This window comes from Humulus lupulus, chromosome 5 (genome assembly GCF_963169125.1).
Source record: "Humulus lupulus chromosome 5, drHumLupu1.1, whole genome shotgun sequence".
NCBI classification, from domain to species: Eukaryota; Viridiplantae; Streptophyta; class Magnoliopsida; order Rosales; family Cannabaceae; genus Humulus; species Humulus lupulus.
Window position 1 is genome coordinate 28,726,435 of NC_084797.1, and position 22,441 is coordinate 28,748,875.

Sequence of the window (22,441 nt, forward strand, 5' to 3'; positions counted from 1 at the left end):
AGTCATGTAAAGACAAAAATAGTGCGCCTATTATAAAATTCTCAAATAATTATATATATAATTGTTTAATCACTACACATAACATAAGTAAACATAACAATTTTTGTTTAGTTATATGAATCTATTTTATATATATCTAAAAAACTGAATTAAAATTTTACAAAATGCAATGATAAGAATAAAGTATTTTGATTTGTCAAAAAAAAAATTAAAAGAGTGATTATTCTTTTTAACTTTGACTTCTCAAAAGAGAGAAGATTGAAAAAGAAAATATATTTTTAAAAGAGAAAGTGAATGAATAATTAACAATTAGAAATTAAACCATATCCAACTGTGTGATGTAAAAAAATTGTGAATTTGGCAAAAAAAAAAAAAAACATATGTTATATAACACAATATTTATAAGAATTTTTTCAGCTGTAGTCATATTCTTTACATTTTGTAATACTTAAGTTTTAAAAGTTGATTTTGTATAAGTTAGGTCCCCAATATTTTTAAATCATATCATTTAAGCCCTTAAATTTTATTTTTATTTCTTTTAAATACATACAAAATACAAAAAATAGCGAATCAATCTTAAAAAATTTGGACCTTTTAATTTATGACAATATCATGACATTAAAAAGATATATTTTCATGACAATTTTAAAAATATTTAATAGTTTTATAAATTAAATTAATTTTTTATTAAAAAAAATTTTACAATTTCTTTTAATATTAATATTTGAACTATCTCGAGATTATCGATATTTATCATGTACACATTTATTTTTATTTTCTAACTTTTTTATAATGCAACTTATAACTAAACATATATATGCACATTAATGTTATATTATTTTAAATAATAAAATGTTAGATTAAATAATATGATTTGTCACACATTTAAACATATTATTGAGAGTCACAAAATTGGACACATGTATGTGCCCAAATGCGACATATTTTGGAGTTACAAAAATAGTTACAAATTTGTAACTCCCAAATATTACTCAATAATGTATAGATTTGATATTACACATTTTGATTTGAATTTCTTAAAGCCATAAGAGAGATGACTGTTAGAGATGTGATTTTAACTCTAATAATGTGTATGGAAGTTACAAAATCAAGTAGGAATGAATTTGAAACGTTTTGGAAAATTGGTTGCTGAAAAACGTCTTGGGTCGCGGCCGGTGTTTTTCAGGCCGCGGCCCAAGAGGCAAAAAAAACATCGTGGGCGGTGGCCAGAGTGGCTGACAGCATTTTCCAAACTTCAGTTTTATCCAATTTTGAATGTTTCCAACAGCCAAGTAACTCCAAAATCTCTATTTTAATTCCATAAACATCTCATTAATCATTGGTAACAGCCATGAGAGTTGGTGGAATTTGAAATTCAAATGGTGTCTCAAAACTCTATAAATATGAGCCTATTGCTCACTTGTAAGACACACAATTTTCCTTCTACAAAGCACTTGGCTGGAAAGTACACCATAGAGGCTTGATAATTCTAGAGAGCTATTTCCTTGAGAGATCCCTTAGTGCTTATAGAATAGGTGGAAATAAGCTTTTGGACAAAGGTCTTGAACCTTGTTCATGTTGGTGATCCCCACTACCTACACTTTGGTTGTGTGAGAGTTTGTGTTCTTTTCATTCTTTTGATCTTGTTGTTCTTATTTACTTGTATTATTATAGTTTTGAGTTTGTGATATTCCTCTTCTAAATCTTTCTATTTATTTGTATTTTGAGCAATAGAGTTGTAACACTTGTTTAAATATTACTTTGTCAATTGTATTTTTTGCATAGAGTTGTATTTTGGTTTTACCATTTCCATTGAACAATATAATATACTCTCTAACAATAAATAACTTTATATACACTATTAACTTATAAGTTGCATTTTTTTTAAATGTATAAAATAAGTAAGCATAGACATAATAAAAATTAATATTATTGAGATGATCAAGATAATATAGTTATTAGTATTAATTAAAAAACAACAACGTATGTAAGAATGTTTTTTTTTTTAATGAAACATTAATTTAATTTATAAAAATATTAAATATTTTTAAAAATGTCATGAAAATATTTTTTTTTTCAATGTCATGTTTGTTATTGTCATAAATTAAGTATCCACATTTTTTAAGATTGATTTACCATTTATTTTGTAAATTTTATATGTATTTTAAAAGAAATAAGAAATAAAAATAACATTTAAAGACCTAAATGATACAATTTGAAAAAGGTTGGAGACTTAACTAATACAAAATCAACTTTTGGGACCTAAGTGTTACAAAGTCTAAAGAATGAGGATTGCAGCTGGAAAAAACTTGTTGATGGTGAGAACTCGTCAATAATATAAGGTCGGAAAACTCAAAGCTTAATATTAGAACTACGTAGATAGAACTTATAAAAAACTTAGATAAGAAAAGTGCAGAACAACAATAGAGGAAATGCTCGTATATTTACTCAATAACCTCATTATACAATCAGTTTTCCCACCAACGACGCCAAATTGTTGACCATGAGAACTCGTCGACGATATAAGTTGACGAATTCTCACTGTTAACAAAACCCTATTTATAATTATGCTCCAATATATAATAACATCTTAAGATGCAAATTGATATAAAAAGTATCTATCATTTATAATAGTTAGTTAATAAATTTAATATCCGGAAAAAATAATTAATAGCAATATTTTAAGGAAAAATATCAGTTTAGTACCTATGTTTTTCCCAAATACGCGATCAGCTCCTGTGTTTTGTTAAATGACAATTCAGACCCTATTTGTTTACAAAATGGATCAAAATAGTACCTTATACACATTTTTGGTAAAAAAAATTCAAATATAATATTTCATTCTCAACACCTTGACCACTTTCTCCACTTCTCTAAACATATCACATCACTAACATCCCGAGAATTGATCTTATGATTGAAAATATTTTGACCGAAATCAGATCTAGGGTACTATTTTGATCTATTTTGTAAACACACAAGTCTGAATTGTCATTTAACAAAACACAATGGCCAATCGCGTATTTGGGAAAAACACAGGGGTCAAAATTGTATTTTTCCCATATTTTAATAAAAAATTATTATTAAGTCTCTTATTAATGTTTAATAGCAATATTGTAAATAGAAATGTATATTTATTGTTGTGCCAAATTTAGCACAACTTTTGGCATGTGTCAAATTTGGCACAATTTTTAACACACTGTTAAAGAAATAATTTTTGCGAAATAAAAATAAATGTTTTTTTTTGCAAAAATGCTAAAAATATAGTACTGTATCACAAATTTGACACTTTATTGGAGATGCTATTATAATTCAATTGGGGATGGAGAGAGAATGTGGTTTCTAGGGCCTAGAATGTAAAAAAGATTTTTAAGTGGGCCAAAATTCATGATTATTGAAACATGTAATGGATATTTTCATATATATATATATACATGTATAATGCAAATTAATTACAAAAATACCTTCAAAAAATTTATTTACATATATGATGTGCCACGTCAGCACCTACATACTGGAATCCAAATTTATTCATACTTGAATTTGAAAAAATGAGTCAAGATCATCGCTGAAGTCCTCATAGCGGAAGTCAAAATAGTGGGCTTTCACCCCTGGCAACAACATTCTTTTTTTTTTATTAGCCTTGCACGACTCCTGCGCTTGAAAAGGGGACTCATGGGTATGAGTCCTAAGCTCCGTCGCTAAGACTTTCACTTTATTGACTTGAGACTAGGGGAAAATCTCGTTTCCCAGATTTTTTAGTTTTTCTGAGTCTTCAAAAGTAACATTTGTTTAGATTGGTTAAATATAATTGTTAAGTTGTTTAAACAGGAGAAAATACTAGTTTGGCCCCTGTATTTTTCCCAAATACTCGATTGGACCCTGTGTTTTGTTAAATGACAATTCAGACCATTTGTTTTACAAAATGGATCAAAATAATATCTTATACCCAATTTTGGTAAAAAAAAATTCAAATACAATCTTTCATTCTCAGCTCCTCGAACACTTTCTCCGCTTCTCTAAATCCATCGCATCACTAACAACCCGAAAATCAATCTTATAATTGAAAATATTTTGACCAAAATCGAGTCTAGGGTACTATTTTGATCCATTTTGTAAAACACAAGGTCTGAATCGTCATTTAACAAAACATAGGAGTCGATCGCGTATTCAGGAAAAATACAGGGGCCAAAATGGTATTTTCCCTTTACACAATAAGATGAAAAACACTTAACGGTCTTTTACTTAAGTTGAAGTGAAAATATAAGATTGTGTAGTAGGCATCTATAATTGACTTAGTGATACAATGAGATATCTAAACATTTCCAAAAAGTTTGGGGGCATTTGGAGCAATTTTAGATTCCCTCTTAAAGACTATGGGAAAACAGAGTAGTGTTGCATTGCCTTCTTGGAGGTGTTGCATCGCCTATACGAAAAAAGGATTTGAAAACCTTATCAAGTGATGCATTGCCTATAGGCAGACGACGCATCGCCTGGCAGGTCCATACAGGACTGTACAGTGATGTAATTAAGCTCCAAATGGTGTGTTCTAAAACTCTATTCCTATTGGTTAGACTTGATGATGATGCCTATACTATATATAAGGGTTATTAGAGTTGTAAAGTCTTGATCACACTTTTCAACTCTCTATCTAACCTCTCTTTCTCTCTAGCTCTCAAAGATCATAAGTTTTCTCCAAGAAACTCACTAAGTATTACTTGAATTGGTGAGTTTTAAAGAATTGTTCAATCCCAAATCTCATTCTATCTTGGTGAAGCATCAAGCAACAAAGGGAAGACTTGAATATAAATTTTGGAAAGCGATGATAATTCATGTATAAGCCTTAGATGTTCCCCAAGTTTGAAGATTCAAGTTGCTCAAAATAAAAGGTTGTATCTCTCTAAACCATAACTTTGTATTTGTATCATTCTATTGTGTTTATGTTGTTAGTATTGATGATTAAATGTTTCTAAGTTCATATTATAATCATTTAATCACTTAATCCTTTATTATCAAGATTTGCATTCATATTATGAATATGGTTATTTGATTATCAAGATTTGCATTCATACTTTGAATAAGGTTCTTGACTAGCATCTAGGGTTTGTAATATTGAACTATTCCTATTATGCATTATTGATTAAGAAAGTGTAAAGCTATAAATTCCCAACAATCAAAATCTCTACTTCTAATTACTTTCTTTTGTGTTTTGCATTATATACAATCGGGGAAAATTTTTCATCTTCTACAACCTTCAAATCCTTACTTCAAGATTTGGTTTGTGTTGAATACACAACCACGGGAGATCAAAGAAACTTCTATTTGGATATGCGCTACATGAATGTGGATATGGATTCAAATTATTCATCAACAAAGGATGAGACAACTCAATGGGATTACAAACTTAAGGAGATTGGTATCATCAAATTCCTTATTTCCAAATGTGTAGATTTCAAGAATTTTAATGAAATGTGTTTGCAGCCATATTTTTGTGAGTTTGAGTTCATTGTTTATGTTAAGAGTACAATGGTGAATGCTAATGAACAATTCAATGGTTATTTTAATCCTTGTTTTGTTAATAAAATTATTGATCATCTTGTGAGATATGGTAATTGTAAAATTAACCATAATAAGAATAGTGTTGACCAGCGTTTTGGTCAATGATACTGAGTGAATTTATACGACATAAATAGATTTAAAGGACTGAAATCAAGTAAACTACACAAAGAATTTATAGTGGTTCGGCCCCAAGAGTTGGTAATGACCTACGTACACTTGCACTTTTATTAATCAAAGAAGTCTCAAACTCAAGATCAAGAAGAAACAAGGTTCAAATGAGTTTCTTAAGTCTGAAAGAAAAAATACAATTCAGTAGGGTTTTGTGTGTAAAGTGTGCACAAATTCAGCTTAGAGATAATGACCAAGACAGATCTCTATTTATAGAGTCCTTTATTAGGCTATGGGCCCTTGCAAACTAATCTAGTCCTTACATGTGTAGAGTGAAATTGTTACAACTGATTACAAATTCAAATAATACGAGAAATACACATTCAAATATCAGTTACAAAAATATCTTAGGATATTTCACAATATCTCGTGATATTTCACAATAGCCTATTTTACAAACTAATTAGTTAGCATATAGGGGTTGTTTGGTATATAGAAATCTGGAGACGGGAATGAGAATCTGAAAACTTTCCCATGTTTGGTACTGGGTTTGAATTTTTCTAACCCGAAAAACTGTACTCCAGGGGTTTCAACTTTTCTTGATTATAGGTTTAAGTGAAACCCACTTGACTGGTGGTTTTCAGATACCCAGGAATGTGAAACACTTCGAAATTATTTTTTTTAAATAAAAATATATCTTAAACCAATAATTTTTTTAGTTAATGACTTGTTTTGTTTTGAAGTTGATAATATAAAACTGTTGACGCGGTTCTTCGCCAACAGGTAATTAAGAAAATAAGAGGAAGGGATTAGTGCTTAATAACGAACCGAAATTGATGAATGATCTTTTAATGGACTGGTGACACAAATACATTTTTTAGGTGGTTCGAAGGTTAAAATCCTTCTACTCCACCAGCCAATGTTATTGCTATATGCCTGATATTCTTTGCAGGGTATTTCCTTACACAGTAGAATCCAACCCTTTGCAACTCTCAGGGTCTCCATATTTATAGGAGAGGGCACCTGGGAGTTGGTAAGGGGGTTCATCCCGTGACCTCCTTACCTATCATGTCACTTCTGTGACATTCATGATTAATTCCTAAACCCTGACATGTGAAGTGTGGTCTAATCAATAGGTAAGGGGAGTAATGGGCCGCACGACCCAACCCAGTCGTGGATGCCTGAATACGCACGTTCATGCTGCGTGTCCGAGAAGTCAGGGGTATATCAAACACGTGAAGTCTGATATATGCGCGTTTACCTTGCGTGGTTGACTTTATAAAAGGTCATAGCCTCCAACTCTAGCTCGTATCACGAGCTGGGTGCCGCCTCGACCTGCGGCCTTCACAGTCCTGACTTGGTCCTTGAGTAATCTTGGCGAACCTTTGGATACCCCAAGCTAACGAGGTAGGACCTGACGACAACAGCTCTGGTCATGGGGGATCCACGTGGCTGATATAATTTAGGCCGTTTCTCAGCTCGCTAATAGCCCGTTGAAAAATCAGGGCGTACATTTGCCCCCCAAGCCCCTGCTCGTGGTACACGACGTCGTGTAGGGCCACAGTAGAGGCTTTTAGACTTCCCCATGAACTCTTCATATTCCACATTCTACGTAGGCACCGTATACGTGGAACATCGTGGTTGGCGACTGTACGTCTTCCGAGAACCGCATTAAATGGCCTAGCCTATACTCAGCCGTCGTTTCGCCTTTCGAGTGGAGAGCCTTGGATCCCATATCAGGGCAATCCAATGGCCCTCCTCACGTGTCCTTTCACATATATAAAAGGGGTGACCACCTTACGCATGGGCCACCCATTCATTTGAAAATTTTCAGAATCTTCCTTCTTCTTCTCTATTCTCACCCTTAAAAAACCCTCTTTTTCTTCCGGTTACCGTTTCCAGCATTCCAGAAGTTCAGGTGCAAGGGCTCCCTTGAAGCTTTGGCATCAACTACTCCGACGAGGCCCCAACCCAGACGACCCCTTCATCCTCTTCTCAACCAGAACACTCCGTAAGTATCCTAACTGTGCATATCTTGAGTTTCTTTTTTACTGTGGCCTAGGTAAATAATTCCCGTAGCTGCATGCAAGGTCTCGTTGGTTTTTTGTGGGTATGAAGGGAGAAAGCTTTTAGGTTAGGGTCTCGCTTGTAGTAGAAAACCATTTAGGAGTATGGTTTATAGGATGCATTTTCTGGGGAAATTTTCTGGGTAGGATTTTTGGTATGCTCGTTTAAAATATCCAGTACTTTGGGTGCAAAACTGGGTAGCTTAGGGGACACGCTTCACAGGCGGTTTTGCACCTCTTGCCTACTGAAACTTTCCTTCCAAGGAAAATTTCTATCCTGACCCTCCTGACACACGAATTCCGAGTAATCGGGGATCTGTTGGGAGCACAAGCGCGTGTTCATAGAACCGCGTGCTCTCACTCTCCACGGGCTGAGATTACCTTAGCTCGTGCGAAGGAAACACCTCTTTTAATTCTCCTTTATGCTTAGGTCGCCTTTTCTGAAATTTCTTCTTTTGTTCACTAGGCGACCAGATGGGACCCAAGAAGAATGCTCCTAGGAGGATCGCAGGCAGCTCGTCCTCCCAACAATCCAAAGGGAAAGAGGTGATGACGGACTCCCCAATTCCTGTCTTCGGGCCGGCCGTGGAGCAGGAGCTCGGGGTGGCGCCCGATGCTTTCTTTGAGGCCGAGAGGATCGTCTCGAAGATCACTGACCAGGGGAAAGTGAATAAGATTTTCCTTTCCCACCACATCGAACTGAGGAGGGGCGCTCTGATCGCCCGACCTCCCGCAGAAGGTGAGCGGAGCTGCGCGTCGCTCTACGAGGAGTTCGCGGCCTGGAGTGATGAGCACTTCAAGGCTGGGGCTTTCCTCCCGCTGGATCAATACTTCGCCGACTTCCTCAACTACGTGAGGTTGGCCCCTTTCCAGCTCCCCCCCAACTCCTATCGTTTGTTGGCGGGATTGAGATATCTGTTCTTGAAACAGGAGTGGGAGGTCCCCACTCCGGCAGATATCCTATATTTTTTCTGCCTCAAGGCCAGCCCAGAGCAGCGGGGGTGAGGCGACGGGTTCTATTATTTGACCCGGTTTCCCAATACGGCTGCGGTCATCGAGCTGCCCAGCCACCCCAACGACTTCAAAGATCAGTTCTTTATGTCCAAGGGGTTTCGCAACTGCAACCTGCACTACTTCAACCGTCCTCGTAAGTATCTTTCACCCTTAGCTCGTAAGTTAAGTATCGGTTAGCTCCCCCCTGTATCCATTTTTGACTTGGGATAATTCTGCAGCCATTTTTGCAAGGACAGATAAGTCTGTGATCCTCGGGAGCCAGTACGAGACAATGGCGGGCTTGCCCCCCAGTGAAAAGGACTATCGCCAGCTCGTGACAGACAAGACGATGCTGGCATGCAAGCTGATCACTCCAGGCCAGACTTTGAACCTGAGGAGACCCCGGGTGCCTCCCCCAGCTCGCGAGTTGAGCCTATCCCCGAGGAGGAGGCCGCGGGGGATGAGGACGAGGAGGACGAGGTGCCCCTCATGAGGAGGAAGCGAGCGCTGAAGGAAGCCCAAAGAACGGACGAGGAGAGGATCCGGTCTGGAGCAGCTGCAGGTCCCTCCGGCCAAGGTAACCCATATCTGTTTAGGAACTTAGATAGGGCCACTGCAGACCCCCGGCTAGCTAGGTTCAATTCCAAACAGCTCGTCCAACGCCATAGAAGTGACCCAGACCTCGATGTAACCCTGCTTCATTGTGTCGACCAGCTCGTGTTGGATTACGAAGATAGCCGCCCTAGGGGTACCATAGTCATAGACAACACCCTAGCCTTTAGGTCGGCCTTATTTGAGAAGTATGGGACCAACCTTCGGTCGTGGCCATCACTCCGGGAGGGTACCGTAGCTCCGGGTCTTAGGAAATATGTAGAAGAGTCTAGTCCTGAGCCAATCTCGGACCGCGCCAGCTTGAGAAGTAATTGTCTTAGATTACCCCGCAGAAGCCCCAGCTCGCGAGTTGAGGCCTATCCCCGAGGAGGAGGCCGCGGGGGATGAGGACGAGGAGGACGAGGTGCCCCTCGTGAGGAGGAAGCGAGCGCTGGAGGAAGCCCAAAGAACGAACGAGGAGAGGATCCGGTCTGGAGCAGCTGCAGGTCCCTCCGGCCAAGGTAACCCATATCTGTTTAGGAACTTAGATAGGGCCACTGCAGACCCCCGGCTAGCTAGGTTCAATTCCAAACAGCTCGTCCAACGCCATAGAAGTGACCCAGACCTCGATGTAACCCTGCTTCATTGTGTCGACCGGCTCGTGTTGGATTACGAAGATAGCCGCCCTAGGGGTACCATAGTCATAGACAACACCCTAGCCTTTAGGTCGGCCTTATTTGAGAAGTATGGGACCAACCTTCGGTCGTGGCCATCACTCCGGGAGGGTACCGTAGCTCCGGGTCTTAGGCAATATGTAGAAGAGTCTAGTCCTGAGCCAATCTCGGACCCAGAACCCGCGCCAGCTCGAGAAGTAATTGTCTTAGATTCCCCCGCAGAAGCCCCCGGGCCGATGGTCGTGACCATAGATTCATCTTCTAGCTCGGGGGGTAGGATTCCTTTTAGTATATATACTTGAGTTTCATTTTTTCCCCCTTATTTTTGTTTTTGCATGAATGCTTACTTGTATACTAATGTTGTCTTTGTTTTTCCAGAGGAAATGTCTCAGCCTAGGAGTAGAGATCTGCTCGCTATGTTCGCTGGAGGGAACTCCTCAGCTGGGGCCTCTGGGCCCAAAATGAAGAAGCTCCGGGTGGCGAAGAAAGCCGTTGGGACCCCAATCAGGTCCCCTGCAAAGGGGAAAAACCAGATCCTAGCTACCTAGGCCAAGGAAACTACCCCTCCTGCGGTAGTGGAGAATATGCCCCCGCCCCCTCCGCGAGCTCCGGCCTTTGTCCGGGACACCGGGGCGGAGCTCGGGGACTCGGCAACCGAGGACTCCGAGGTGCGCATCCCGGTGGACTCCCAGGCCCTGGAGAAGATTTCGGATGTCTTTCGGGGGACGGTGTATGAGATGGCGAGCTACGCCGTCGACCACTTCTACGGTGCCAAATAAAGGGGCCTGCGGGCTATCGAAACAAGGAGCTCGGAGGGCGTGATGGAGTCTTCACTGGGGATGGCTCTAACGGTAAGATGGCCTTACATTTTGTACTCTTTGAGTTATCATGCATCACACGTTCTTTCTACTTCTCCTTTTTTTTTTCTAAGGCAGTTGCCTTTCTGTTTTTGTAGAGTGTCCTGGCTCTTCACCAGAGCATTGCCAGGTCCAAGGCTCGCCTCGAGGACATGAGGGGCGAGCATCAGGCTGTTCTGGCCATCCATCAGACTACTCTGGCAGCCTTGAAGACTGCCCAACAGTAGGAGAAGGAGGCCAAGGAAGCCTTGGCGGCCGCGCAGGCTGAGGTGAACGCATCCCATCCTAAGCTAGAAGAGGCCGAGGCTAACAAGGCCGCCCTAGCTGCTGCGAAGGCCGAACTCGAGGAGGCCAGGACTGCCCGGACCGCGCTGGATGCGGCAAAAGCCGAGGCCGAGGAGGCTAAGAGAGCCTTGGAAAAAGAGAAGGCGGCTTCCAGCTCCGCCATGGAGGACATGCTCTACCACTGCTGGGTCTATAACTCAGATGGCGATTTCTCCTTCTCGGGAGCGGACGTCTGGGAGCCTTTGCAGGAGGGGTTTAAAGTTCGTCTGCAGCAGGATGCACCTTCTGAGACTGCGGAGACTTCCACAGTGGCCGAGTAGGAGGGAGAGACGGCGACCTCAACAAAGCAGCCCGGAGGAGCCTAGGGCCTTTCTTTTTTGAATTCGTTTATTATCATTCCCCTCATTTTTTTTATAACTAGTGTATGAGGTTTTTCTTCCTCGAGACAATCAGTTCTATCAATTTTTACTTTTAATTGGTTCATTTCCTTTTGCCTCTACGCATTTTGGTTATTGCTTTGAAAAATTTAGTTCGTGTTAATTTTTTACTACCATTTCGTACTTTTTAAGAAAACAACGATCAATCAATTTGGATTAACTTCTAAGTTTTATGACCTGGTTATATCCAGGGCCTTAGTTTGAAAACTTAGTTCGCGTTAATTTTTATCAATATCTCGTGCTCTTTAAGAAAAAAAAAACGATTAATCAATTTGAATTAACTTCTAAGTTTTATGACCTGGTTATATCCAGGGCCTTAGTTTGAAAACTTAGTTGACATTAATTTTTATCAATATCTCGTGCTTTTTAAGAAAAAAAACGATCAATCAATTTGAATTAACTTCTAAGTTTTATGACTTGGTTATATCTAGGGCCTTAGTTTGAAAACTTAGTTCGCGTTAATTTTTATCAATATCTCGTGCTTTTTAAGAAAAACAACGATCAATCAATTTGAATTAACTTCTAAGTTTTATGACCTGGTTATATCCAGGGTAGAGCTTAGTTCGCGTTAATTTTTATCAATATCTCGTGTTCTTTAAGAAAAATGACGATCAATCGATTTGAATTAACTTCTAAGCCTATAAGGCAACCTGGTTATATCCAGGCACCATATGCCCCCCAAGTAACTAGGAAAGGGTCTTTCATGGTTACTTTAGATTACACTTGCAAATATATTCAATCACGCACGAAAATTTAATTCTCATTGCTCAATACATAACAAATGGCCTTTAAGCCTTACAAGGGTGTCATTAATAATATCTCTTCAAATGGATGGCGTTCCAAGTTCGTGGGACTGCCCCTCCATTGAGCCAAGCTAATTTGTAAGTTCCTTCTTTAATGACCTCGATGATTTGATATGGCCCTTCCGAGTTCGGTCCCAATACTCCATCTTTGGGATCCTTACCGGCTAAGAAAACTCTCCTGAGGACCAGGTCGCCAATGTTAAAGGCGTGCTTTTTGACTTTTGAGTTGAAATAACGAGTGATTTTTTGCTGGTAGTGTGCGAGCTGCAGTTGCGAATCTTCTCGTCTTTCATCAACCAAGTCAAGGGAAGCGCAAAGTAGTTCATGGTTGCGGTCCTGGTCATATGCCTGGACTCTATGAGAGGGTACCTTAATATCCACAGGGAGGACTGCCTCGCTCCCAAAAGTCAGGGAGAAAGGAGTATGACCCGTAGGGGTCCGGTGCGAGGTCCAGTATGCCCACAGAACCTGGGGGAGCTGATAACTCTAGAAATTAGAGTTATTTTACCACACTTTTTAAGCTAAAAATGATTTAGTTCTTAAGTTTTTAATTAAATTATTAAGTTTTAATTACTTTTTGAATTTATTAGCTTTATTTTAATTTTATAGATTTTTGTGTGTTTTTATAGTTATTTTGTTGTAAAATGTTGTAGTTAATTATTTGAATTATTATTGTTTAGTTTGAGGTAAAAAATATTGTAATCTTGAATTTAAATGTTAAATATAAATTAAGTTATAATTAATATTTTCAAAGAATTAACTTGATTTATTTTATAATGGAAATATTTTATTATGATTTAGTTTATGTTTATTTTGTTAGGGAATGTGGTGTATTTTTTATATTGGAAAGTAAGAAAATTGGAGGAGAAGAAATGGCATTTTTAAAGAAAATGTTGTAAAAAGCTGGCATTTTCCTTCAGCCAAGCCCATTACACCCCTCAGCTACAGTAGCACGTGGCCCACCTGCCTCCTGAAGCACTCCCACGTTGACCCCAAGCTCCTCAGCTTCAGCTCCCCAATTCGCCAGCTGTCCACATGCTCCATCACTCACCCATCCTTCAGCAAGTGGCTCACGCATCACACCAAGAGCATCACATATGCATCTTCCTTCAAGCCTATTGCTCCAGGCCATTTACACATCAACAAACCAATTCATCCCTCAAGGCCCAAATGGCCCAAGTTACTCCATATAGCACCTCACGCCCAAGGCTGCCCATTTCAGCCATCCAACCCCAACGTGGGCCAGCCTAGGCCCAAGTGCTGCATTCCTCCACCACAACCACCAAAAAGACCCAAAAATCACATTTTCATTCCCAATATTTTTCACTCAAATATCAATTCACTTTTCCCTATTTTTTTTACCTAAATAAACATTCCTAATTTATTTTTTACCCTAGCTTTTCACTAATCTTTTACCCAACCAAACATTTCATCTTTCCAATACTCTTACACTTACTCTATTTATCCTACCACTTCCCAACACAATTAAATTAATCAATTTATTTATTTTAATTTGATTAATTTAATCTCCACATTTTGCCTATAAATAGAGTCTTGTAAGACCATTTTTGGGAGCTCTTCTTCTTCATATTTTTCAACCTCTTCTACACATTTTTTCTCTCTTCTTTTCACTAGTTTCTCTCTACCATTTTCATCTTTTGAAGAGCATGTCAAGTATGTTATTTTGTAATTTTTATCTAGTTATGAGCTTCTAATCTTTTTCAAAGGTTATTAAGATGATGATGAAGCAAAATGTAACTAGATAGTATTTTTTATTGTATGTTGATTTCCCATTTGTGTAACATTGTTTATGGATTTTTCTATCAAAGATATGCATTTTTTCATCTATTATTGAGTGTTAAAGCATATTACACTTAGTTCTTCATTATGCAAAAATATGATATTCTTTGATTAAATGTTTTTCATTAAATTGTTCACATCTAATTCTTAGAGCATAAGTATCATATTTTGCCTAAACATAATCTCTTTGATTTTTTGTAGTTTCATTAGGTTGTAACACAACTAATGCTTAGAAATTATATCTTATAAAAGTGAAGAAAAATCCTACCTTTTTGAAAGAGTAACTTGTGCTTGAATAGAAAATATATTTTGAAAAAATATATAGTGTGATTTATTTCAACTATATTAAAACTTGGGAATCAATATACTTATAAATACTATTGAACTTGCATTTTGTGGATTCTAAAGTCTTAATAATCTTATTTTATATATCTCATTTGAAAACAATTTTTCTATTTAATCTTAATTTTTTTTTATTACTTGTGTTTTATTTTTCTAAAACAAAATCTCATCAAATATTTGGAACTAGGTTAGAATATTCTTGCTTTGTTTGAAATAGTTTCTTTTGATGTTAGTCAACTCCCATGGGTTCGACCTCGTACTTACATGAACATTATATTCCGAAACGATTCGTGCACTTGCGAGCTTAATTATTAAAACACCCTCTTTTGGGATCAACAGGAGCTGTTTTGGCCAGACCCCCTTGGCTTCGTCTAGTCTCTTCTCGAGGCTCGCCTTTAGGGTCTTATTGAAGGCCTCGACCTGGCCATTTGCCTGAGGATAGGCCACGGACGAGAAGCTTTTGACGATCCTGTACCTTTCGCAAAATTCGGTGAATAGGTCGCTGTCGAACTGAGTCCCATTGTCGGAAATGATTTTCTTGGGCAGCCCGAATCAGCAGATAATGCTCTTAACCACGAAGTCGAGGACCTTTTTGGAAGTTATTGTTGCCAAAGGTTCTGCCTCAGCCCGCTTCGTGAAGTAGTCGATGGCCACCACAGCGTATCGGACCCCACCCTTTCCAGTAGGGAGGGCGCCAACCAAGTCGATTCCCCAGACTGCAAATGGCCATGGGGAAGAGATCATCTTCAGCTCGACTGGGGGAGCTCGGGTAACTGTGGCGAACCACTGGCACTTGTCACATTTCTTGACATACGAGATCGAGTCCTTGGACAGAGTGGGCCAGTAATACCCTTGCCTCAAGACCTTTAGGGCCAAACTTTGCCCCCCAGTGTGATCCCCACAGAAGCCCTCATGCACTTCCTGCAGGATGGCCTTTGCTTCGCCTGGAAGAACACATCGTAGGAGAGGTAGGGAGTGCCCACGCCGGTATAGCACCCCGTCTATCACCGTGTACCTTGGGACTTGGTACAGTACCCGCCGTGCATCATTACGCCCTTCAGGTAGCTTCCCCTCGGTGAGATATTCAAGAATGGGGGTCATCCAGGTCGGCCTGGCGTCGATCATTTCGACCTCTGCCCCGACTCCTTCTATACTTGGTTTCTCCAAGAATTCTACCAGTACTAACCCCAAAGCCTCCGTCTCCCTGGAGGTGGCGAGCTTGGCAAGAGCGTCTGCGTTAGCGTTCTGCTCCCGAGGTATCTGCTCGATTGAGCCTTGCTCAAACGCGGACAGTTCGACTTGGTTCCTCGTGCTTGATATTCACCTAGCACCTGGTTTACCACGAGCTGGGAGTCACTGAAGCACTGAACGGAGCTCGCCTTCAGCTCCTGGGCTACTCTTAGCCCGGCCAGCAAAGCTTCGTATTCGGCCTCATTGTTGGAGGCCTTGAATCCGAATCTTAGCGCCGAGTGGAATCTATGTCCCTCAGGGGATATCAAAATGATTCCAGCCCCAGAGCCGTTCGCATTGGATGAGCCATCCACGAAGATCTTCCACGACGTCTGGGCCGAGGTGACCTGGAGTGAATCTTCTGCAGGATCCTTCCGGAATCTTGTGCACTTTGCCACAAAATCGGCCAGGCCTGACTTTTTATAGGAGTTCGTGGGGTGTACAAAATCTCGAACTGACTGAGTTTGATAGCCCACTTTAACAGGCATCCCGATGCTTCAGGTTTTTGCAAAACCTGGCTTAAAGGTTGATCGATCATGACGTTTATTGAGTAGGACTGGAAGTACGGCCTGAGCTTTCGGGAGGCAGTGATAAGACAGAATGCCAATTTTTCCATCAACGGGTATCGGGATTTAGCCCCGAGAAGTCTCTTACTGATGTAGTAGACTGGTTTCTGTACCCGGTCTTCTTCTCAGACCAATATGACACTAGCTGCATCCTCTGTGACAGCTAGGTAGAGAAAAAGGGGCTCTCCTGCCTTTGGTTTGGATAATACGGGTGGTTCGGCCAGATGTGCCTTCAGGTCGAGGAAGGCACTTTCGCACTCCTTTGTCCACTCGAATTTCTTATTTCCTCGGAGCAGGTTGTAGAATGGCAGGCATTTGTCGGTGGATTTTGAAATAAACCAATTTAGGGCTGCCACCCTTCCTGTCAGGCCTTGGACGTCTTCGCACGACCTGGGTGAGGGAAGCTCGAGCAATGACCTGATCTTGTCGGGGTTTGCCTCGATTCCCCGGGTATTGACGATGAAACCAAGGAATTTTCCAGATGCGACCCCAAAAGTGCACTTCTGTGGATTAAGCCTCATGACGTACTCCCGTAGTATCTTGAAGCATTCTTCCAGGTCGGAAACATGGTTATCGGCAGTCTTTGACTTCACCAGCATATCGTCAACGTACACTTCCATGTTCTTCCCGATCTGGTTGGCGAACATTCTTCAGCCCGAATGGCATGACCTTGTAACAATAGACGTTAGTCGGGGTCATGAAGCTGGTGTGCTCCTGGTCCGCTGAATTCATGGCGATTTGGTTGTAGCCTGAGTACGCGTCCATAAAGGACATGAGCTCGTGCCCCGCCGTGGCATCCACCAATTGGTCAATCCTCAGCAAGGGAAAACAATATTTGGGGCAGGCTTTATTCAGATCGGAGAAGTCGATGCAGGTCCTCCATTTCCCGTTGGGCTTCGGGACCAGCACGGGGTTAGCGACCCAAACCGGAAACTTGGCTTCTCGGATAAAGCCGCATTTCTTGAGCCGGGCTACTTCTTCTTCTAAGGCCTCAGCCCGAGTCGTTCCCAGGCGCCTCTGCTTCTGAGACTTTGCAGGCACGCTCTTATCCAAATGAAGGGTGTGCATGATGACACTTGGACTAATTCCCACCATGTCCTCGTGTGACCATGCAAACACATCTAGGTTATCCTACAGAAACTTGATCAGCTCCGCTTTCCTCTTGTTACAGAGGATTTTCTCGAGCTTGACCATCCGTGAAGGATTTTTTGGATCGATGTTTACCTCCTCGAGCTCTTTGATAGCCTGGAGCTCAGACTTATCCTCGCCTATTCGGGGGTCAATATCCTCACTTATGGAGATATTTTCCCCCTCGGCGCTCTGAGTTTTTTCAATCTCACGGTCAGTTAAAGGCCCCTGAGATTCCTCTCCTCCACCTTGGATGGCCATTGCTATCTGCCCGGGTTTCGGTTTTCCCTTCATGGAAATGCTGTAGCATTCCCTGGCAGCTACCTGATCGCCACGGACCGTGCATATTCCCGTGGAATAAGGGAATTTCAGTGCGAGGTGGCGAACAGAGGAGATGGCCTCAAAAGCTATAAGTGTGGGTCGGCCCAAAATAGCATTGTATGCAGCGGGGCAGTCGATGACCACGAACTCGAGGATTTTGGAGACTGTCCGAGGTCCTTCTCCTAAGGTGATCACCAGCTCGATCATCCCTATAGCCGCTGATCCTTCTCCCGAAAAACCATACAACATCACGGAGGTCGCCTTCAGTTCGGCGACAGTCAAACCCATCTTCTCCAGTGTGGACTGAAATAGAAGGTTTACCGAGCTCCCATTATCGATCAGCACCCTCCTAACCCTCCGATTAGCGAGCTGCACTGCTACGACCAGAGGGTCGTCATGAGGGAACTGGACATGGCCAGCATCTTCTTCTGTAAAAATGATTGGTTGCCTCTCCAATCGCTGTTGTTTTGGCAGACGCTGCTTTGGGATGAACTCTACTCCATTATGCGCCTTGAGTTCGTTTACGTACCTCTTTTGGGCACCCCTGCTCGAGCCAGCCAAATGCGGACCTCCCGAGATTGTGGATATCTCTCCTCCTATCACTGGAGGAGGGACGTCTTGATCTACCCGAGATCCGGGCTGATTGACCGGGACTTCCAGAGCAGGTCGACTTGTTGGAACCCTGTTCCGCGCGTACTGAGCCAAGGGGCCGGCTTTGATGAGAGTTTCAATCTCATCCTTCAAATGACTACAATCATCAGTATTGTGGTCAACGTCGTTGTGGAAACGGAAAAACTTGGAGGTGTCTCTCTTCCCCTTCTGGTGCTTTAAAGGCTTCGGCTTCTTCCAGGGGAGGCGAGCAGAGTTCGCTAGGAAGATGTTCTCCCTAGAGTGGGTGAGCTCAGTATAAGTCACGTAGACTGGCTTAAATTTATCTACGGACTTATTCTTCTTTGGGCCGTGCTGGTTTCCCTCGCTGTTCCCCTTTCTTTTGCCTCCACCGAACTGGTTATTCTGTGTAACGTTCTGGGTCGCTATCACGACCTCCGTTCCCACTCCAGCGAGCTGCTCAAGGACCTGGCTGGTTCTTGCAGCCGAGGCTTGGGCTTCCTCCAAGTTGATCCATCCTTGGGCCCAATTCAGGAATTCATTCACGGAGCTGACTCTCTTCCTTTGTATTTCGTTCCAGAGTCCCCCTCTGACAAGGATTCCAATTCTCAAAGCCATGAGCTTGGAGCTGTCATCTGCGTCTCTGGTCCGAGCAGCGACGTTTGCGAACCTGCTCAAGTAAGCCTTCAGAGGCTTGTCGAGTTGTTGCCTCACGTTAGCCAGAGAATCGGCCTTGACGCGGGCAACCTGGGAGGCTCGGAATGCCCTTTTGAAGTCAGTATAGAAAGTCTTCCAGGAGCTGATCGATTGGTTCTTGCTTTGTTTGAACCACTGCCTGGCTGGTCCAGTCAGTGTGGAGGGAAATATCAGACACCTCAGCTCAGGGCCAATGTTGTGGGCCATCATCAGGGTATTGAACATCCCCAGATGATCCGACGGATCTCCGTCTCCGTTGAATTTGGACAGGTGCGGCATACGGAAACCGGGTGGGTATGCCGTTGCTGCTATGCTGGGGGCGAAAAGCTCGAGCTCGTCCCCCGAATCATATTCGTCTTTCTCTTTCTCCGACAGTAGCTTCCTCATTAGCTCCTCCATTTGAGCTAGGCGCTCAAGGGTTTTCTCCTGATTTCCTTGGTTATTTCGGGGCTGATCGACAGCTCCGGGTCCATTGTATACGTTTAGTGGGTTATTTCCCCTCCTATACTGAGATAGGTTATTTGGGGCATTCCCGCCGTTACGTACCTTGGATAGGTCTCCCCCCGAGCGAGCATGGCTGCCACCTCCTACTAGTGCATTCGACTCTAGGCATTTCTTCAAAGTTTGCCTCTCGACGGTGCGATGAGGGAATAGAGTTGGACGTCGGAGGTCTGTCCGAGCGGCTAGGCCTGGACCGATTACCCCGGCGGGACTTATGAGTCTCGCCTTGCCTCTTTTCGACGTTAGCATCGGTTGTAAGAGGGGGTAGTCGGGCCAACACCTCCTTAATCTGCTGACTAGCTCTCGCCAGTTGGCTCCTCAGCTGAGCGTTCTCCATTTCTACCGCAGTGTAAAAATCTGGGTTTGGATTAGGTGGCCGAGGCGCCGAACTTCTAGTGTCATCCTGGCCAACCGGCTGCTTGCCCGGCCGCTGCTGGACTTCGGGATTTTGCTCACCAGAGATGGCGGCATGATGAGCCTCCTGCCCATCATATTGTTCCGCCTCGTTACCGTGTCTTGATCGTGTGGTCACCATAGTTGGATGTTTGCGATAGCACCAATCTAACTAGCTCTCAATGAAAGCACCAAACTGTTGACGCGGTTCTTCGCCAACAGGTAATTAAGAAAATAAGAGGAAAGGATTAGTGCTTAATAACGAACCAAAATTGATGAATGATCTTTTAATGGACTGGTGACACAAATACGTTTTTTAGGTGGTTCGAAGGTTAAAATCCTTCCACTCCACCAGCCAATGTTATTGCTATATGCCTGATATTCTTTACAGGGTATTTCCTTACACAGTAGAATCCAACCCTTTGCAACTCCTAGGGTCTCCATATTTATAGGAGAGGGCACCTGGGAGTTGGTAAGGGGGGTCATCCCGTGACCTCCTTACCTATCATGTCACTTCTGTGACATTCATGATTAATTCCTAAACCCTGACATGTGAAGTGTGGTCTAATCAATAGGTAAGGGGGGTAATGGGCCGCACGGCCCAACCCAGTCGTGGGTGCCTTAATACACATGTTCCTGCTGCGTGTCCGAGAAGTCAGGGGTATATCAAACACGTGAAGTCTGATATATGCACGTTTACCTTGCGTGGTTGACTTTATAAAAGGTCATAGCCTCCAACTCCAGCTCGTATCACGAGCTAGGTGCCGCCTCGACCTGCGACCTTCACAGTCCTGACTCGGTCCTTAAGTAATCTTGGCGAACCTTTGGATACCCCGAGCTAACGAGGTAGGACCTGATGACAACAACTCCAGTCATGGGGGATCCACATGGCTGATATAATTTAGGCCGTTTCTCAGCTCGCTAATAGCCCGTTGGAAAATCAGGGCGTACAAAAACGAATATACATATATCAAACTATAAAATGATAAATAATATTTTTTTATTTAAATAAATTGATATGTAAAGCCTTTATATTATTACTTTAGTTTAAAACAACAAATGAAATATTATTAAAAATAAAATATAGGTATTTTTGTATTTTTAAAAATTATGCTAGATTGTAGTATTTAATTAATGTATTTTCTAATTCTCTTAAAAAAAAATACTTCATGAGTAAAATTGTTTATAAATTATAATCTAAGGGAAATTTTGGTAATTTTTTAAAGTGTCATTCGTAATTTATAATTATATTATTTATTATTTTGATAAAATATATTATTATATTACTTTTATGAAAATATGAAACCTTGAAAGATTCCTATGCACAACCAAACACAGAAAGTGATATTCCCAAGAATCATAGATCAGATTTTAATGCAAAACCAAACACAGTGATGCAAGTTTCCAGACTATTAGATTATCCTCTATAACTTTCACAGTAATACGAAAACTATGAAAATCTCATACTAAACGGCCCCATAGTATATCAAGTTGCAATATTTAACAAATAATACTATTTAGTATGCTACATAGTAACTTTTAAATGAAAAAGTATGATACATGTTTTAGTCAATCATGTTTCTACACATGTGAATTGTAGAAGTTTTCTTATTAACCAAGTGAAAAAGAAACTTACAAGTTACTTTAAAATCATAGCAAATAATGCACATTTTTTGGGACTCTTTAATAAGACTTTTACTTAAATAAATTTAAAAGTAACTGCAAAGTTGCTTTTCATATATAATAGAATCCAATCAACCAAAATCTACAAAGAAGCTTTGAGTTAATTAACTAAAATAAGGTCTTTGGTAGAAGGTTAACTAATTAGTATCTTATATACATTTTGGTTACCTATTTCTATTAGGTACCTTTAAGACCAATGTTTCATTTTTAGGTTATATTATGTTGTCTTGTTGTTTAAGATACTTTTATGCTATATATATAAATATTTTTTGTAGCAACATTTACATTACCTTCGAAGCAATTTAAGAAACTAATGAGTTACAATAAATTATAAAAGTTACCTGGTTACAGAGTTTTTCGGAAACTAGAATTATGAGAGATAAGAGAACTAAAAAGAAAGGATTTAATGATAATTACACAAGGTTTTTACCTGGTTGGGGCGTTAATGGGCCTTAGTCCACAAGTCTATTGTATTATAGCTTAGAAAGCTTTAACAATGGAGTTTTATGCAAGTTTGGGTAGAATCATTGCTTACAAGAGAAAATTCAGGATCCCTTCTACAGTACACAACTGGTCCTATTTATAGGCATTTGGGTGCAATGGGCTTGGGCCGGACTAATCCAGGCCCAATAGGGATGTAATCATCGTTAACACGCTAATGGAGGCTTAATACAAAGGATTTTGCTAAATATTATACATTAATCAGGCCCCATTGGCCCCGCTTGGGCATAACCAAGCTTTACAGCTTGACATCAGTACGTAGCCTTAGACTGGGGACATGATCTGTGAGGGTAGTGGC